The sequence below is a fragment of the Sinohyriopsis cumingii genome, chromosome 1, assembly GCF_028554795.1.
Source record: "Sinohyriopsis cumingii isolate HCF-2022 chromosome 1, ASM2855479v2, whole genome shotgun sequence".
Classification (NCBI taxonomy): Eukaryota; Metazoa; Mollusca; class Bivalvia; order Unionida; family Unionidae; genus Sinohyriopsis; species Sinohyriopsis cumingii.
The window spans coordinates 69,036,996-69,059,164 of NC_142961.1; positions in this window are offsets into that span (position 1 = coordinate 69,036,996).

The following is a 22,169-nucleotide window of genomic DNA, read 5'->3' on the forward strand; positions in this document are numbered from 1 at the left end:
AGGCATGTACTGACTGATGCAGTCGCTTTTATATGAATATCGAGAGCAGACGTACTACAAGAAAATAAAATATTGGGATGTCTAACAAAACATTTTCAGGAACCACAAGGAAAATGCTTTTTTATACCAAAAAAATCCATCGGTATGTTCCTTTCATAAATAATAATACATATCAGTCTTTAGTATGTGAGATCGTTTAATAAAGAGAATAATAAATAAATTTTAGTTGAGTTTGAACTATCATTGATGTTAATAAATAGTGCAATTCATGCTTGTAAATATTAAATCTACTGCTTTTTACACAAGACTCATAAGAGCTATCAATATAAAAAGAAAAATTTTTTTCATCTTGAAGGAATGCTTATTTTTATTTGTAAACTTGTGTGTTTATATATTAAGTATAATGAATATTAAGGCACGATGGATTCGTAATTTGAGGTTTGTGTGTCAAAGAAAATGATCATTAAGGCATGATGGATGAGTAATTTGAGGTTTGTATGTCGAGTATAATGATTGATAAGGCATGTTGGATGTATAATTTGAGGTTTGTTTGTTGAGTATAATGATTGATAAGGCAAAAAAGGATGAGTAATTTGAGGTTTGTATGTCGAGTATAATGATAAGGCATGTTGGATGTGTAATTTGAGGTTTGTATGTTGAGTATAATGATTGATAAGGCAAAAACGGATGAGTAATTTGAGGTTTGTATGTCGAGTATAATGATAAGGCATGTTGGATGTGTAATTTGAGGTTTTGTATGTTGAGTATAATGATTGATAAGGCAACACAAGGATGGGTAATTTGAGATTTGTAGGTCAGATATAATGATTATTACGGCATGACGGATGAATAATTTGATGTTTATATGTTAGGTATAATGATCATTAAAACATGAAGAATGGGTAATTTGAGGTTTGTGTGATGAGTATAATGTTTGATAAGGCAAATAGGATGGGTAATTTGAGATTTGTTGGTCGGATATAATGATTTTTACTTCATGATGGATGAGTAGTTTGAGGTTTGTATGTTGAGTATGATGATTGATAAGGTATGAATGATGGGTAATTTGAGGTTTGTATGTTGAGTATGATGATTGATAAGGTATGAATGATGGGTAATTTGAGGTTTGTAGGTCGGATATAATGATTTTTACTGCATGATGGATGAGTAGTTTGAGGTTTGTATGTTGAGTATGATGATTGATAAGGTATGATTGATGGGTAATTTGAGGTTTGTATGTTAAGTATTATGATTAGTAAAGCATGAGGGATGAGTAATTTGATATTTTAAACATTTTCTCCATTATACTACATAACTTTTGTCATTTTAGAATTATATTAAAGCATACTATGAATTATAAAATGGCAAGAATTACCAGTCCTAATGCAACATGTTTTTGTCAAAGAAAAGGAAAATTATGAAAATTAACAAACTTTGGTTTGGGATGGGTAACAAGAATGTACGTCACCTTATGGAGTTTCAATCAAACGTTTGTAATTATATAGCAGGTATTGTTTCTAATGAACCACGAAGGGGATTTTCAAGAAACATTTTGTTGTCATTTTATAGATACTGCAGCATATTTAATCCGAATTCCTCAAAAATACCCAACATTAAACTTTCAATTCTTATAATTTATACTCTGTACCATACGTCAACAAGAGTCTGTCGAAGGGACTGACGCCCTACTAGCCAGCAGGAATTTCTGGGAATCCACGATTAAACCATCTCTTCTTTATAACTATGGAGTGTTTAAACCATCTGGTTGCGAATAACAGAGGGGCACAGGTTTCATTTAGGAACAATCTGAACTTGGTAGGAATACGTTTGAAAAGTTTGGCGGCAACCATCCTTGGAATAGTGAGAACAAACTTGTGCTTACGGACACCGTATGCCGGGTGAAAGACCCTCCATGACCAGCAGAGCTCAAAATCCCCAGCACAGTTCGCTAACTACCACATATATCTATATATCAGAAATTAATAAGAAGATATCTTATAGTGTTTCAACTATTAATGTTCAAAACTTTGAATGAATTTTGTCAAGAAATCTATGTTTGGCTGACATAAGGACTGATAAAATTAGTTATTGCTCAGTCGCTAATTTTTTGTCTCTCTATTATAGATAAAGACGGATTGGGAAAAAAAAGATATGAGCAAACCATTGACTTATCCTGGTCATATGCCAGAAAAGCTTATGTGATGACATCGTATCCATTGTCCATCCATCCCTTTTTACAAGTTTATTATTGTTACTCCTACTATACTATTTCGACCATTGCCATGGAACTTCGCATTCATTTCAAGGACTAGTTGGTCCTCAGTGAGAAACAGTGCCTCTTGGACATCTTGAAAATCTTGTTATCGCTGCTCCTTCTGAACAGAAGAGTATCAACATAGTATTTTGTACTAGAACTATGGTTTTGTTTAGGTGGTCATAAATGAAATAAGACCTACATTCTTGTTACTTCTCTTCTTGGATGGATGGTCATACCAGCATGTGATTTTCACACAAAATAAACAGACCTCGTATGACGTCTAGCTTATCCTAAATGTAAATGGTGCCTATTTTACATCCAATATGGCCTCCACATGTTTCCACACTCATCAGTTAAAAGAAGAAAAGGTCTTATCTTGGATTCGTAGAAATTCGTGATGGCCTCTATTGTACTAGACCCTTGAAGGAATCTTTCTCATGATTGACACAGGTTTTCAAATTATAGGGATTTTATTTTTATTGTCTTGAACTGTTTGAAATAATGAATTTTATTTCTCACAGGAGATACAAGTTTTGGTACGTGGAAATTGGTCAATTCAAACTAAAGTTAACTCTTTTTTTCTAGTTTAAATATTCTTTTGGTATGAATTTTCTCGCTTCATCTACCACGCGTTTTTAGAATACACTAAAACGTTTAATTGTTGAAACCACGATCTATTGGTTTAAACAGGGTGAAAATATAACCAATAAAATTAAGTATATACGTAGGTCAGAATGAAAATGTTCAAGGTGTTGCAGATGGACTTCATTCTATAGTTGTTTACCAAATTTATCAAAAATCAAGATAGAAATGTATCAAAGGCTCTGTGTCAACCACCCCTCCTGTAACAGACCAACCATTTAATGTTCTTTACTGTGAGAGGAGGGGGTGGGGCTCTAACACTTTTGGGAAACAACTTCCAGCTCACAAAAATCTTTTTTTTAAAAAAAAAAAAAAAAAAACATGTATTCTTACTTTGTTTTACAGCAAACCCAAATTATATTGTATTAGTTGAAAAAATATCTTCTTGAGGTAATTAAATATCCTGGCTCAGAAAATATCAACGTCCCTCTCCCCCCCCCCCCCGCATTTTCTCCCCTCCCCATCTGAAAATTAATTGGTCGGTCCCTAATGGTCTCCACTAACCAAAATATGATAATTCAACTTTCATTCTGTTAGTCCGATTGTCTGTGTCTCAGAACAACGTTTATAAGTTTCCAGAAACCTCCATCAACGAATTAAATTCAAGCAAAGCATAATGTGCGTTTATATATAACCGATATAATTATAATCTGCTTTCATAAAGAACATATTTTCTCATGTTACTACATGGATATAATCATGCGTTACTGTCAGAATGTATTCTGGTTTATAATGTCCCTATAGTTAATTATACGCTGGTGTTCCTATTTACAAATTAAAGACTTTACCACCAGATATACTGGCCTCCACGTATAGCCTCTCATGTGTTAAACCCCACCAAAAAAATCTAGTTGGGTTGAATAAATAAAAGATAATTATTTAATTAATAATATAAGGAATATATGCATTCTTAATTCAATTTGAACAATATAGCATCTAATTTTATATCATTATCAGACGAAAGTTATTTCTAACTAACGCTCGTAGGAAATTTGCTTGTGTTTGTTTTATGTTTAAACAAACAATTACACTTATTTTTGTAGAGATACATCTTTCAGTTTCTCTCTGAGCAGCATACAGTTATGTAGTTGTTAGAAAGTAAAAGTAACTCGATGAAATAGCACAATTAAATCAGATGTGGCCATCCCTTCTATCTAAAATAAAGGAAAGAATAGGAAAAACATAGATCTGTATCATATTAACGCTCAAATGCAAACCATATGCTTAATGCCTGAGCAGTAAGGGCGATACATACCGTCAACAACAGCTCGTTTTCACCAGGTTGTGTAATATACAGTTTTGAGCCAGCTCATTTCTAATGCAGTACTGCCTAATGTGTACTGTAACAGGGTTCAGACTTCAATATATGTTCCAAAAGAAAACAAGGCTTAGGTATATATTCTCAGCACTGTAATAATTATTCACTTAACTAATATATGATGTACCACACCAATAAGACAACCCATACCTACTGATCAAAACATATCTACTAACCGGCACACAGTTTTACTGACCATCACCCACACCAACTCACCCTCACCCACACATACTGACCGACTAATCACACCTACTGACAGACTTACTGACCAGCACTTACATCTACTTACCAGCATTCACACATACTAACCAACCAACATTTACAGACCAACACACAGCTTTAATAACCATCACACCACTATCTCACCAGTATATATATCTAGTGACCAGCACTTACACCTACTGACCAATGCACATGTCTAATGACCAACACCCACACCGAGTTGCTATCACCCACACCTACTGACCAGTACTCGCACGAGCACTAACAACTACAAATAGATGTATAATGTAATCTTTAGAGTGGCAGGGATTAATACCTATTTTAGAATACATTCACTAACTATAACCATCCAAGCCTCGCCCTTTTGCAAACCAAACATACACAAGGATGTCCCATGGACAGAATGTTGCCTAGTGGCAACATGTATAAATCAAGATTCATATCAAAAGCATTAATTTTACCTCAGATTACGTTGTCTGTGTTTGTTAATATGCCTATATCGTACTGGTGTTATAAATAGTCTGTAATCAAGGGAAACAACTCATAATAAAAGAAAAAATTCCTAAACTGAAACAGAAGAAAAATTCGGAATATTATGTAAAATAAAGTATGGCTTGGATTAAAAATAAAACTAAACTTCCGGAACTCATATGGAATTCGGCGAAGACAAAGCAATACAATCCAGAACAAAAGGATTAAAATTAGGCCGAAACTAAAAGTAAAATTAAAATGTCGAAGCTAATAACGGAAACTCCAAAAAACACTTTGAAACATTGTAAAGGAAAAAAGTATGAAAACTTAAATTCAATTTTAAAATTTGTCAAATTTTTAATTGCTAAATATCTTTGATCAAATTGTTAAAAATACAAAATTTGTCAAGCCACCTTTGCGAAATCTGCAAAGGTGTTAAACTATTAATTTTTTTAAAATTAAGACAAAATGTTATAATTTGTAAAATAATACGAAATATAATTTCAAAATATTGATAGAAACCTCTGTGGCCATGAAATTGCCACTGGGGATTAACAAAAGTCTACGTTATTAACAAGTGGTACACTTTTTTGATGCAACCATTAATCAGAGTTACGCTTATTGATCATCCATACAATACCCACACACAAAAACAAAAAGTACGGGAGAAAGAAGAGTTAAGTGATGGTCACAATGGCATATAATTACCATACAGGACCCACCCTTAGAAACAAAACAGAGAATGAAATTTCAATATCTGGGGGGTCATTCTCACCTTCCTATTGACAAACACACGCGAGTTCTTACAATCAGTAGCATACATACAAACAAATAGTGGGTTGTGAACTTTAAAATTAATTCCTTGAGGGTCAAATATTTTGTACGATACTCTCAATCAAGCAAACTGTGTGTGCTTTACCATAGCTCTGTGCCATCTTGCATAAACCAGTTTAACACTTTTCTGTAGAAAATGGCTGGAAACCAATTTTCTGAGTTCATAATTTTGTAACGAAACAAAGTAAGTATATGTTGGGAGCGCCTGAAAAATCTTACCATGGTCCAGTCAGATTGGAAGAAGCGACGCGCATGCCTGCTTCCTATTCACATTGTCGCTGTACTTCAAGGGTGAAGAAAACACAAAACGTTAACAGTTATAGAATGAAATTTTATTTATATCTAAATAAAGTCTGAAATATATTTAAATCTTTGTAATCGTGTGATCATGTATGTAGTAAATACACTCAAGACTGGTCCGGTAAAAAAAGGAGAACAGAACACGCTACGTACGTTTACCTTGAGGTCGTAGGTTTCCCTATTTCCAAATACCTTAAGAACACAATTTGTTTGTTGAAATGTTCTTAAACTCGCCAATGCCACATAATTTCCTCAACTCAAACTGAGTACCACACATTCACCAAACTCTAATTTCACACTTGTGTCTATTTTTTTTTTTCTTAATCACATGGGTATGCATTATTAGTATGCAGTTTTATATCGTACAACATCGTTTCTTTCCACGTAGCAAAACATGGCCTGCAAAACTTAACACTCTAAATTATTCATATCCTATCTCAAATTACTAAACACGTATACGTCAGAATATCCAAAGAATTCCATACATTAATAAATTTGACAAAGGCTATAGTACGAAACTAATCCATGCTACCATAAAGTCCCGTGAAAAGGTTTCTGTAAGAGTGAGTATGTTGATAACAAATGGCCAATTACCTGATTCGACAGATTCTTCCCAATACCGATTCCCCATAACCAAACAAACAATAATTAGTATAAAACGCTAAAGCTGGCTTAGTCAACCACTTTAAACCTGTTTTTCTTTAATTTTTAAGAAAACAAAACGCTAGTTAATTAATGTGACCATCCACTATTGTCAAAATTGTTAAAGCCAATATATGTACATAATCCATTGTCGTTGGGCGGGGGGGGGGGGAATACCCTGGGTCACCACTAATTTGCTTTAAATTTACCAATACTTGTATAAATACTACTTGTTAAATATACCAGTATGCTTACTACTTTTAAAAGTTTTGAAAAAGTCATTTCATAATAAGTTTTCAAATTTTAAAGAAAAAACACATAGATGATATTTAGATAGACAGATATAAGGTAATGTATCCACTTCCCTCGTTAAATATGTTTTTTCCATCTAATAAAAACGTAGATTTTATTTTCAAGGCTGAAAACCGTCGATTTGAATGTGTTTTTTTTCTCCATTCTGTGCCATTCTGATTATTGACTGCATTACTAAATCCATAAAAGAAGTTCCGAACTTTTAAAATAAGTTTTGGTCAGACACTCTTTTTTCAAATTTAGCTTGTATGTATGTATGTATATATATATATATATATATATATATATATATATATATATATATATATATATATATATATATATATATATATATATATATATATATAAGGCTTCAAGCTGTGTATTTTGTCAACTTATTGCCTGTTTTTTGTGCTAAAATGTAGATTTTTATTTTCGTTAACACATTTCTTGCGCGGATTGATACTGTAAAACTTGTTGGGTGGGAATTCTGTAGAAATATGACAAAGCGGTTTTGTCCGACAGATTTCAGAGTCTAAAAACAAAACAAAAATATTAAAATATTGTGAGCTTGCTTTTAAGGAATTTGGTTCTTTGTTTTCCTTATTCCTGCATTCATACATGATATTTTGTAACATTGACAAGCTTACAGTCCAATGCTATACGCAAATTTTGATTGTCACTTAACTTTTGTTTTCAAAAACTCATCAATGCCAGATTTCTCCATCTTGTTTATACACAATATATATTATATTTCAGAACAGAGACCTTTGTCTTTTAAAAAAAAAAAACGTTCTATTAAATATCACTTGGCTTTTTAAACTGCTGATAAATATAACACTTGCGTTGCCTTTAATGAGAGTATTCTACGTTTTCAAAGTCTCAGTACACTAATGCAAAGAAGAACAATCGACATTTACTTGGCAAATTATTCTCCTTACGTCTGAACTGTTATCAAGTAATATTTGTTTTAGCTTTCTTTTTTTCTTTCTTAATGGCAATAGTAAGTACTGAAAATATATTTATTGCTGACTTTCTTGTTGTAAGTTTGTTCATTGTCATCCCATACACTTGAGACATTACAATGGCATTTTGAGATTCAGTGGTACTATCTTGATTCTCTCCAAACTCTTTAATTTCTAATTTCGGCTCCTGCACCCAGAAAGATTTATAAATTTTATTCATAGGTCATCAAACACTTTTTTTTAAAAAAAACACTTTCTACAGATGGCTGGTAATGCTTTTAGTTGAGGGGGATGCAAAAAAAAGATAATTCCTGAAAAACTAAAATAAGACATAATTTTAAATAATGTGAAATATTGAGCACAGCATGGTCATTTCATGTGTTTCAAGATTTCAATACACAAATCATTTATCATATTACTTATTTGTTTTAATAATATTCTTATATTACCCACATATGTATCTGGTATGTAATGAGAACTGTTATAATTATAAAAAGCAATTTGTCTTGGTCACACAATGCTCTACTATTTACCGGAATCAAGGTTTCCTTGCTTTCGTATTAAATACAAATATTAATGCTTAAATATCATAACTTAATATATTAAATATCTAAATTTACATTTGGACTGTACTCAATACAATAAAGTTGACTTTCTGATATTGCACCAAGCTCCTCCAATTTAACGGCCTTAAGGTTATCTGGGCGTGTGTTTCCAATGAAGATTCTAGAATGTTTATGACGTTACGCCATCTCAGTATCCTCGCAAGCAGGCGTATCACTGTTTTAACTTTATAATATGCACACATTAGTCAAATACACGATCATCGCTGTGAGAACATAACCTACCATGGCGTTCAATTAAATCATTTTAAAATGGCTGCTTCATAAGGCTCGGTAAAGAATCGATTCAATTATTCAATCATTAAATTCTACTCTATATTCTTGAGATAATAATATAGGACATGTGACATAAACTGTGGTGTACATTCTAACGTCAATCGGAAGAACTCTGTGCGATGGGTATTTAACAAGATCCGAATATTAGTGCGCTGCACAACAAAGATTTTTGTCAGTGATGAACAGTATAAGTGCATCCCCTCAAAGTGATCCACTGCACCACTGCATACTTTCTCAGTCTGATTATCCAATTACTAAAATGCCATTTGTAGTAGCTTTTTGGTAAGTTGTATACACTGAAAACTGTACTTCCAGTGGAATGACGACTTTTAAATAGTCTGTCCTCAGCAAATTTATTTGATAATGGGATTCAGGCAAAATCCAGTTGGAAGGTTACATGGAGTATGTGGCAATGTTTGTATTCGGTGTTCCTTCAGAAAGTCTGTCACAACGGCGGGTTTTTACGCTTGTGAGTTGTCATGAGTGAATGGATACATCGGGTACCATGCAGGGACCGGTGGTTCGGTAGTATTCCACAACGTTTGGGAACATTGGGAGCCATAAAGATGACAGGTGTCACTAGTCCAGTCAGGCACAGCTACCTGGACGACTGGACCTTTTGTGTCAAACATCAATACGCATTTACCTCACATGACAGTCCGACATTGATTTGTGGCCTGTGCTCCTTATATCGATCCAGCAAATCCATGTAAAGTTAAACGGTTTCGTGTTGAATATTTATATATTGGACAGCAGCTGTTCGAGCCCAGTTTTACCCGTTTTGCCATGTGTTTCATGTATACTAAATTTATATTAAACAAAATTATTCTTGAAATTTTTCATAACATCTCCTTTCAACTGTCACATATATATGGCTATACAAAGCTTAACGGGAAATGGCAATTGTCGTGTGCGATCTGTGTGTATCAGCTTCTGGTAATAATGCATTATCCGCTGTTGTGTTATGACGAGACTGTATTGTCTTTGCCTCTCTATATATCAACGAAGAGATATGACTATATATTAATTTGTTTTATCATGAACGTATATATTTCCATCGATAGATGACTAAGAGCTTCCGTCACGAGAGAGAGAGAGAGAGAGAGAGAGAGGCTATGTGAATGACCCTAGCTAGACAAATTTGGCGGTGACGGTACTTTTGGAGTATGTCTTTAGTATTTTGTCAGTGTTCAGATGCTGCATTTGGAATGTCTTATAAATATGTTTTTTCAACTTGATTTGTACATGTGTGTTGCGTATGTCCCCATTCTCTGTGTGTGTGTGTGTGTGTGTGTGTGTGTGTGTGTGTGTGTGTGTGAGCACACAAGCTAACTGAAATCTTGTCTGAAATATTGTCTGTACCGGGCAGCATTGTCAACAATGGTTTCTGCATTATTTCGAATTAAACGATAATCAATAGACGGATTTTAAAAAGTCAAGATGCTCGATGGTATATCTGAGAGTGTGTGCCCATGCGTGTATGAGTGTTTATAAGTTCGTCTTCTGAACGGATTCCCAATCAGATCAGTTTATACATTTAGCAGAGAGAGAGAGAGAGAGAGAGAGAGAGAGAGAGAGAGAGCGAGAGAGTCATTTGGAGTGAACGGCAAACAATCAAACTGAGTTCGATCGCTCACTCGATTTTTTTTAATGAAATGTTCATGTCAGTTTAAACAGAGAGGCTAATTCAGTTTTTGCAAACTTGGTAATTACATTTAAGAGATCATTCAAATGTCATGTTTAGTTTCACTTTGTCTATATAATTAATTATATATATATATATATATATATATATATATATATATATATATATATATATATATATATATATATATATATATATATATATATGTCTGCACAGATCTCTATTATTTCCATCCATTAATTTCATGTATTTATTATTTATTCGATCCGGGCAATAACAATGTAGTCGATCATCCTCTAGATAACGTTAACAAAATCAAACACCCCTTTAGAAAACAATTGGTATACTTTTATTAAAGGCTTGATTTATGTTTAATTTTCCGGGAGTTGGGGTATGTGGGGATTTTTTTTTTCTTTTTCGAACCTGTACATTTTTTATTTCTTTACTTCAAGAATTTTTCAACTAATACAATGGATATAATAGATTCGTTTTTCATCTATGCGTCAGAGTAAATATATGTTTTCAAATGTTTGAGAGCCAGATCTTTTTGATAACTTCTCATTGGTTAGGTGACAATAATGACACTGATGAAATAACGGTGGGATGAGAGGTGGGTGGGATACACACTGGAACAATTATATTTGTAATAATCTGTCTACTGTTTTATTTTCCTTTCATTCGTTGTGGAGACGAGTACCATATACGATAATAAACTGGTGCCTCACTCATCGTCTTCACAACGAATATATCAAAAGTGATATTTTCCAATTGTAACAAATGGTACTATAAAGAAAACACTAATGCGTCGTATGCTTTACAGCTAATGTACTCTGCGTGTGTGTGTGTGTGTGTGTGTGTGTGTGTCTTAAAACTAGTTAAAAGTATCTAATTTTGTGATCATTGGTCAATGTAAGGAATAAATTTATCGAATTGTTAATGAAATAAAGTATAGTGCAAAAAAATCCCTCGCCGATGCATACACAAAGCTGCTTTCATCACTGATGTTTTGAACATTTGGTTTTTATTCTTAATTGTATATTGTAGCAAGATAAGCTATTGCTATTACACAAATGATCTGCGTGTTTAGGGTGTTTATTTATAGCAAGAAAATACAAAACTGGTTATTCTGTTGCAACCAAATCAAGATTTTTATATGCTTAGTCATTGTTAAAGAGAGGCTTGACATTAACTTTCCAAACGAAAACGAAAATAGGTGTCAGAGATAAGCAGCCGTACTGAACGTAAATAAATACATCCTTTAAACAATGTTTCAAAAGAAACAGACACATTTTCTACATACTGTCATCAACTATTAGGCATACTGTGTTAAAATGCATAATGTTAAGTGTATCTCTTTTCGGCGCGAATTAGTCAGTCTCTCTATAATCCAAGAAAATAGGTTCCAAAACAGAGGATAAAACCATTGACTTCTTAATAACCGATATTCTTTATTAAAAGCAATCCTGGATAAGAATTAAATACATATTTTGTAAAGAGAGAGAGGGACCTCTTTTATCTGCATAAGTTTCATAGGAACCTGCTTTGGGGCCACAATTGGCCCTTATCGAACCTTGTCATTTAACCGCAATTGAAAAGCAACAAAAGACTTAAAGCAATTGACCGCTATTTAATAGCGAGAAGCGAGTTGATATTGGAACGCATATCATCTGCAATGTGGACGAGTCATAAAAGATACATTCGGATCCGGTCTTCTATTTATGGACTTTTTAATGATTTATTCCGTTGCTTATTTCAGCAGAGAACACAACTTTCAGATTTTACAAAATCAAACAAAGCAAAAAACAAATTTTTCTTATATAAATTCTAGGCTTATATATATATATATATATATATATATATATATATATATATATATATATATATATATATATATATATATATATATATATATATTCCAATCTCATGAGAGAAATTAATAATTCACGTAAACCTGAAACGCTTGATTCCACTGGTGAAGAAAACGCAAACGATGCTTTACACAGTATGTCAATGTACATGCTTATTATTCAGCTTCAGTTTTTAGAAACGTTCAATCATTTGAAGCAATATTTCTCAGTCACTACACACGTCAGATGCTACGCTGTTTTCGTTTAGCCTTTGTCTTTTCATACTAGTAATTAACTTGCATATGTAATCTTAACTCTTTCGTACACTACAGACTTCATTTTTTATAGCGAGGGAAGCTTCCGCCCCTCGTTACATAACGCGTGTGTGGGAAATAAATTATGTAAAAGCTATACTCCTCACAGAGTGAAAGGATTGGCACTCTAGTGCCTAAGTTGCCGATATCATCTGGTATTTTGCACATGCATCAATACTAGGGCCGGATCAGCGGGGTGTGGGGAGTCTCCATGGTTACCGGAGAGACGTGACGTGTGGTGTGTATGGGATACCGTCAGTGGAGAAACATTGACGGCTTGGGGACAGATAGAACCATGTGGACGAAACAACTTCGACACCTATTGATTGGTACATCCACAGCGATACACAGACTAGATTAGACTCTTGACCTGCCGCAAATACGAAGCAGGCACCATCGCCAAGAACTGTATGTGTAACCGCTGTGGATATGGGCAGCAGGCCAACAAGCTGCAACGCATATAACTAAATGCCTACCGACAATTTAAGAAGGCCCTTAGCGAAATGCATAGCAAAGGTCATCCTAGCTCCAGACCACGCGAAACGACAACAGTCTTTATTAACATCCACGATCATAATCTCACATTCAGAGAAAGGCTGGGTACCTTAGCATACGTAGCAGCACAACAGGGTCGCAATAGCAGAATGACCACAATCAGCAACAACCAGTAACAATATTTGAATTAGAGAAAGGTTGTGTACTATAAATATAGCCCACGTAAACGCTAACGTTCAAGAAGCCTGGCAGAAAGCGAATGAACGCTAAGGGATAGGCAGTTCACAAAGAACAAATACAATGATATTCTGGAGGTATTTTTGGCCGCACGAGCACGGCAGCCAATCAGAGTTGCTACCGGCGACCCATGCCAGCACTTAGGCGGCAAAAGTCCACACCAGCTTCAAGGCGGTAACTCACATCGGCCCGAATATATCCAAAGTCCCTCTGCCCGCATTCTTCTCATTGTCGACTACCAAACCATGATTCAACGATGTCGCCCTCATGAAGAAGACCTCTCCAAAATATTCAGGGCTACGACCCCGGATTGACAAATATTCTTATGCACGAAATTGGAAAAAGGGGTGTCATGTTTAACATTAGCGTCAAGGTACAGATAGAAAAGGCTCCATAAGAAGGGAAAGCTATCTCTATGTCGGGTCACGTATCGTTCAGACAAGCAATAGTTGAATGCTGACCTGGATTTAAGGACATGAGGAGCGATTGGTAAAGTTTATCAGCAAAGGCTCAGGTTGGCGGTTTGTCCGATGCCAGGAGGAAAAGCTTTGCATTTCACAGTACTGGTAAGGAACATATACCCACACACACGTGGATCCCCTCATTAACGTATAAAACCACGACGCTCGACGTTTAAATGGGATATTCTGCCTTTGATTTGACAAGCTAAAGTTTCTGATGAAGTCTCTGCATAACCAAGTTTGAAAACCTAAACCCTACAATTGCGTCAACGAATTTAGCTGCAACCATGTTTGTTATCCTGTACACATTTCCGATAAAGCTCTGCATAAACCCGTCAACCTGCTGTTGCTATCGGACGAAGACAGTATTATATATGGATCATAGACCCTGCCAATATGGGACATATCAGTAATAAGCATAAAGATATAAATTACATCAACTTCCAGTGTATCCTCGCTTTCTCGTGACCTCACTTTCTCGACAGTCACAAGAAGGACCGTGGCGGAACCACAAAGGCAGGACTGAACAAGATTATTAATAAACTATGTCGGTTTTTTTCTACCACAAGATGAAATATATCCGATATTAACGTAGGAAAAAATTATTATATACTTTTTTGGATTTTCTTTATATAGTGATGGGAACGACAGTAAATAGTTTTCAATACAGGAGACATGATTTATCTTCAGGTTTCACAGTTCATTTATTTATTGGATTCTCTTATGAAAAATATACTTTAATTACACTTATTGCATGTAAAACCGCAAAAAATATTAACCTTGAGTGTCAACGGTCCGTCTTTGATTAACACGGCAATCGGAAGAATATGCGCACTGAATCGTGATTTCATCAGATGAATTTGATTCGATTCGAAACATTGAACTATTTTAACAAGTGTAACAATCTGACAAATGGAACAATACTGAACAAAATGAACTATGAAAAGTTAAGAATATTAGTTTTGCAGAGGATTTATTCTGAATCAGTGTCTGATAAGGGATGTGTTCTTCTCCATTTGGATTATGTCGTTGACTGCATGCCGTCCAAATATGAAGTTGCTTGGTGCTGACGATGTTTATTGTCAATGTGCCAGCGTGGTTTCTTATGTGCTCTATGTGCCCAAGAAATTCGTTCTTGTCTGGAAGAAAAGATGACTCTAAAATGTAGGATTCATAGCCGTATGGGTGGGGGTGTTTGAGACACCGGTGGGGAACAGCGCTCGTTCTTGAATATGTTCAGGATTGATCTTAACTGAGCTTGGTGTAACTATTTACACTCTAGACAGTTTTATGTCAACTTATTTGCATAATAAGCGTTGCTGGGATTTCGGAGTCACTCAATTTTTGTAGCAAAGGTTCCTGGCACTGAAAGAAATAAGTTACAAACGGATAATAAAAACTTAACATGCACCGGGATAGTTTAAAACATCAGATTTTACAATCTGAAGATTCAAGTTCGAATCCTGGACAGGGTTTCATTGCTTTTTTCTCAGTCGGCGTCCCAGAAAGTTTAAATTGAGTAGAAAGCTACATTAGACAATAATGATATATGATAATCTAGTCCTCTTTAATTCATTATTAATTTTGTATTTGTTTATTTTCATTGTTACACTGTAAAAAATTGGGATATCTTGCAGTACAGTAATCTGAGAAGAAACACTAACCCAATGAATCATTTAAACTGATTATATTTATGAAGTAAGTATTTTTAGAAGAAAAATATATAGTTCTTAATTAATGTGGATTTGTGGCATACGGATATAATTGTATGTAACCAAACACACAATTATACATGTATGGCGCAAGTTTCTTCCCCGTAGGTTGAAGATGGCTTTTCATTTCTTTTATTATTGGATATACTTTGTTGATGCCCATTGGCAGATATTTGTACTATTCATGGACACGACGTGGAACCAATGATTTCACTGTCAGGAGAAATGGACTGTCCAACTTGGGTCGCTTGGATTTGAAACGCTTATGCAAGGCCACTGGAAAAGGAATCTAATTATCTGCAACATAATATGTCATGGGCTTCACCTTTAGTGCATTTCCGGGATTTGTTCCCAGTCGAGTTTGCGTCTGTCGCACTTGTGTATAAATGAAATCTTCTTCACCTATAACCCCTTGTCTGACATCAATATCACCCCATCTTAAGTCACGCGTCTCAGCTCCAGTTCTCTTTCCAAATTATGTGACGCTTATAAGCCATAACGAGTTCTGAAGAGATTTAGGATTGTCAGGTCCTAATTGTTTACACTGATGCAAAGCATCAATTTCTGCATTAGTAATAGATTCCTCTGCATTTGGGGATTTCTTTTTTCCCATCACTTTCAGTTGCTTCATTTTAAGCATTTCTCTACATTTGCTTAACTGAACATCATTCACGAGGGAAAATCCATAATTTTTCTTTCTTAGATGCCTATCAAGCGAGGAAAGAAAGGTCCTGACAGTTTAGCTCTAATTCAGTTCCATTTTCGCTTTGTACAGCCAGAAAGAAGTTCGCAATATGGTCACTCAACACAGAAGAAGGAATCAATTAAATTGTTCCTGACTGACCCTATCGACTCTAGACATGGTGAAAACAGTACAAAAATCATTTTCTTGTTTTCCTGCTCTTCCACGAAAATTTGCATCTATGTCTGTCAGTTTTCTAAACTTGGTGTTTCGCGTTATACAAGCATCTTTAGTGAAGTCAATTACATTAAAGTCAACACATGAAATAACTTCATATACTTCTATTATTCTATCTCTATTTCTAATTCCACAAGCACCAAATAATCAGCTTGTGGAATTTTTCTTGTAAGCAGAAGACAAATTGTATACAATAGGTAAGGGAAAAAACTATTGTTATAATAAAGTATACCAAGAGCTCAATTTTATCAGGGGGAAAAACGTATATTTTCTTATGTACAAATATAATGATATATTTTCCAAATGTTATGAAAAATATGAAAAATATATTGCGGGTACTTTTCTTTATTTCACACATAAGTATATAATAAAATCAATTATTTTCTGATGTGGTAGTACGATACGCGATCTATGCTGATCTCGAGGCTCTTAAATTGCCTGTGAAGAGGAAAGATACTGACGCCAAGTACAGCAAAATCTATAACGTCAAACCAAACTCCGTGTGGGTTCTGCAGCGTTACTAAGCGATGTGACGGTAAAACAAAAGCATAATGGTATGCAGAAAAAAAAGACGCTGGAGTTCAGCATATTTAAAAGCTGGGAGAAAGACGTGGTATGCCTCCGAGAGGAAATAGCAAAACCCTCACCTTTTGGTTTGTCACATATGCCGAAAAAAGCTGGTAGAAGACCAGGTGAGAAATCACTGCCACATCACCGGCCCATTCCGAGAAGCCGCCCATTAAAACAGTAACCTCCTGCCTGGAAAAAACCTAAATCCGCTTCGTTATTCTCAATGGCTAACGTCAATGCCATTTCCGACAGCATGAAAAAATATGCGACCATTCTCTTGGGCCAGCTATTGTTAATGGACAGCTATCGATTCTTACCTTGCATCCTATCGAAGCTGGATGATGACCACCCCATGATGGCTTCAACATCACCAGTTGATATACCGCACATGATGTACCCAATTTGACGGCCAAAAGGATCCATCCGTACGAGTATATAGATATGAAAAGGATATGACGATACGCAGCTACCCTCGCCCATCGAAGCCTTAAAAAGTACGTTAACCGTAAGGAATATTCTCGTAGACCTATCAAAGTATAGAATATGTTTGGCTGCAAGACGTTGGGGTCTGCCGCGACCTTTAACTTAAGATGGATATGCCCTATGCAAACCTACCACATGGAACATCTGTCTCTATATGAATAGACTGTATAGCTGACCTCAAGCTGCCACCCAAGGGTAGACCCAAAATTGACTGAGTTAAGTAGCATAGCCATAGTTGCTCCCAAGGGTAACTAACATTCGAGGTGGACTTGGAAGTTATAGTTGTGAAAAAGCACAGTGGATAGAATATTGGCATGCCTCTATACTATATTTATGAAATTATGGAAACAACTGCTACCTATCAGACAGCTGATCGAAATGTCTGCTCCCATGTGCTTGAAAAATATACTTGAACCAGGCCACAGCTCTCTAACTTTAGTAATTACAACGGAAAATTAATTTTATCCGAGTAAACAATGCTAACTTCTGAAAGAGCAAACTGATGAATTACTTTTTGTATAAAAAACACTTTTTATATTTAATTTACCTCACAAATCCAGAAAGTAAAACTGACCAATCTGTGGCGTAAGAGAGAAAAAGATTTTGGTTGGAGGAGACTCTTCAACTTGAATTTAAAACAAACAGCCTATACAAACCTGGATCGTCGTAATGGTATGTGTACAACTTCCATGCAATTGTTCTAGAGTGTTCACAATACCAATGATACAAAGTTGCACTTGGCTGTCGTGACTATACGATTAATTGGTTAGGAGGCACACACAAACCGTAATTTAATTAGGCTTAAGTCTCTCTCTCTCTCTCTCTCTCTCTCTCTCTCCGACGTTAATACCGAATATTTTGTATCGTGTGGCACATAAAACAAACCGTAATTTTATTTTAACGCGTTTTATCTCTTTTTGTACATCAATATTAAACAATATTAACGCAGGAGAAGTAACCCTTGTTTCTGTTATATTATAATCAATGCTTAGAAGATTAAACTCACTCTTCATCTTACTACCCTTCTGGTAAATTCACCTAACTTTCAACCGTATTTATCATATAAATATCATCGACTTAGGAGAGCAGTAGGATTGACATGACTCAATACAATGACGTCAATTATATTTTTGTCATTTCGTGAACTATTTGACTCTATCTGACCACAAAAGGAAGTCCAATTCAGCAATGCATCACAGCGGGTTATTCATTATTGTCAAACAGTAAGTGGAAATAACATCAATGAGACACGACTAACGTACATTGGAATTTCTTCAGCAGAAGATAGCGTGTCGATATTTAAAACATCACTGGTCCAGTCATAATGCAATTTTTCCATATCAATTAATAGTCTCGTGATAATCGGAACGAAGTTTTCGAAAATACTCTTGATTTAAAAACAAATAGCTGTTATAATTGGTAGGATAAGCATTTTCATCAGGTCTGAGATCAGTTTTCTGTAGGGGAGGCTGATTCAAGAAAGACTCCGTAAAAATATCAGTAAGTGTTATGTTTAAAGACGACTCAGCATCACAGAGGAGTACCTTATGCTACCGGATCCTTTTAATCTAGCCGATCGGTTCAGAACCTAAGTTTCTAACTACCATCCTGATTTGTTTCTTGTAAATTTAAATTAACGTCGATCTCAAGAAAGCGCTTTTCGTCAGTTAGTTGTCTACCACATCGAAGCGTCTTAAATGGAGAGTTCAAAATATAAAGGCTGTGGAAAAAATAAGCCCTAGTTACCTAGTCATTTCATATATGACTTACTATGGAAAAGTATGGTCTTGTTCGGTTATATACGGTTGAGAAATTATGCATTAAACTGCGACTAGCTCAGAATTCTCGGCTTTAGAATATTCTGCAGGTGACTCTAAAGAAACTGTCAACGTGAATAAAGATATTAGCGTATCTTCCATGCATCTACAAGCAATCATATTTATGTATAAAAAACTAATTACATCAGGGCTTACAAAAGGTACACAGGGTACTTATGCGTAACCTTCAAGTTGAAGTGGCTATATCTTCAAATTTCGTCATCTTTTTAACATTTAAACTGACCCTTCATCATTATGAACATTAAACTAAATTTGACTATGAACATTAAGCTCTATTTGACTATGAGCATTAAACTATATTTGACTATAAGCATTAAACTATATTTGACTATGAACATTAAGCTCTGTTTGACTATGAACATTAAGCTATATTTGACTATGAGCATGAAACTATATTTGACTATGAACATTAAACTATATTTGACTATGAACATAAAACTATATTTGACTATGAGCATTAAACTCGATTTGACTATGAACATTAAACTCCATTTGGTTATGAACATTAAACTATATTTGACTATGAGCATTAAACTAAATTTGACTATGAACATTAACCTATATTTGACTATGAACATTAAGCTATATTTGACTATGAACATTAAACTATATTTGACCATGAACATAAAACTATATTTGACTAAGAGCATTAAATTCGATTTGACTATGAACATTAAACTAAATTTGACTATGAACATTAAGCTATATTTGACTATGAACATTAAACTACGGTATATTAGACTCTGAACATAAAACTATATTTAACTGTGAACATAAAACTATATTTGACCATGAACATAAAACTATATTTGACTATGAACATAAAACTATATTTGACTATGAACATAAAACTATATTTGACCATGAACATAAAACTATATTTGACCATGAACATAAAACTATATTTGACTATGAACATAAAACTATATTTGGCTATGAACATAAAACTGTATTTGACCATGAACATAAAACTATATTCGAATATGAGCAAACGTTCTGTAAGTTGGAATATCATGACTTCTTACAAGTTCTGTGTATCGTGTATCAATACAGTTCACATGTTGCTGAAGAGAATGCGACCGAATCCGGTCATTAAAAAAACATTTGTCTGTCAACATGGTAACTTGATTGAAGGAGATAATTAAAAAGAATATGGACCACTGCCTTCCAACCAAGTCAGTTAAATAATGACGTCCTTTGTACATTAAATTACCAACAACACACAGAGACATCCAGACAGAAAGCTTTTGTTTGTGACCACTCATTGTAACATATTGTTCCCTTATGGTATGTTCCCTAAAGAATTATTGACTTTAGATATCAAATTAATTTTCTTAGTCAACAACTGCATTCTGTTACTAAAACATTATTTACTTTTCCCTAAAAAATACAATGCCCCCGTTAAAGTGTCATCACCATCTCTTTGCGGGGCAACAGCTGCTTAAACATTGCATGCAAGAACCTTGTACAAAATATCAGCTCTGCCTCTTAGAAGTGTAGCATTTTAATCACAAGGACTTTAAACGTTGACATCAATCATTCAGTGGCAAACTTAAAATGGATTTAAATTTTGTAACATAATGTCACAAGAGTACAATAAATTTATTTAGCCATTAAAGGCAAATTTTAAATGAATTTAAGATTTATATAAGTTTTACTTCAAAGGAATAAAATAAAGATATATTCAACAAACTCAAACGGACGTGTGCCGACATCAGAGTGGCATTGATGACATTGAATTTCTTTCATTTTTCCTTTTCCTTTTTGTATTACTCTCTCTCCCATTCTTTATCATATTGCACATCTCTCTCTCTCTCTCTCTCTCTCTCTCTCTCTCTCTCTTTAAATAATAAAGCTAAAATGTTTTATGTTGGTAACACCAATTACTTATAAATCAAACTGTTTGCATCCCTCTCTTCTTTTAAATCTACCTTGTGTTATCCTTATCTTCCTATAGCTGTTACTTAACGCTATATTTACTCACTGAATACTAATTTATTTAAAAGAAAGGGGTAAATTTAGAGAAACTCTAGTGTACCGAACTAATACTACTGCTACTACTTATAATAATAATAATAATAATAATAATAATAATAATAATATTATTATTATTATTATTATTATTATTATTATTATTATTATTATTAATGACGGCGAGACGATCATGATAGTAGAAGTAGTAGTTGACATTTAATTTTTTTATAAATAAAAAAAACTTTAAACTGTATTTCCCATATCTGAAGAATATTAACGTTTATGTGATATGAAGTATTATGACTGAAAATGACGAAGACGATGATCTCTTTACTTGAATTTCCTTGATACAATTTACCTTCAAAAAGTCAGTATAGATCAAAGATAAAACTGGTTCCATATTTGTTCTCAGTTTCTGCTAACTTACCGAGAAAAATTGTTCCTTCTTTTACCTTTTATTTTCTTTCACGTTTTGATCATAAAAGAAAATTTTGCATTATTAATTTGGTCAAATCATTGTCTAAGTTTTTCTATTGGCTATTGATGCAATGCAGAGCATCGTAATAAGTAAATATTGATATTCCAGCCCTCCCCCCCCCCCCATTTCTTTCATAGCAATGTTAACTGGATAGTGTTTCATTTGTAATAAAATGCAAATTATTATATGCAATTTATCCAGTTAGTGAACATTGTAATTTCCACACAGAAAAGCTAGCACGAGGCCATTCATATACCAATAAATAAATTGTCAAGTTACAATTTTAACTCTGAATGGATTCGTTTTGTATTAATTGCATAATCCAGTATCAATTTTCTGACCACCTAGAATTAAA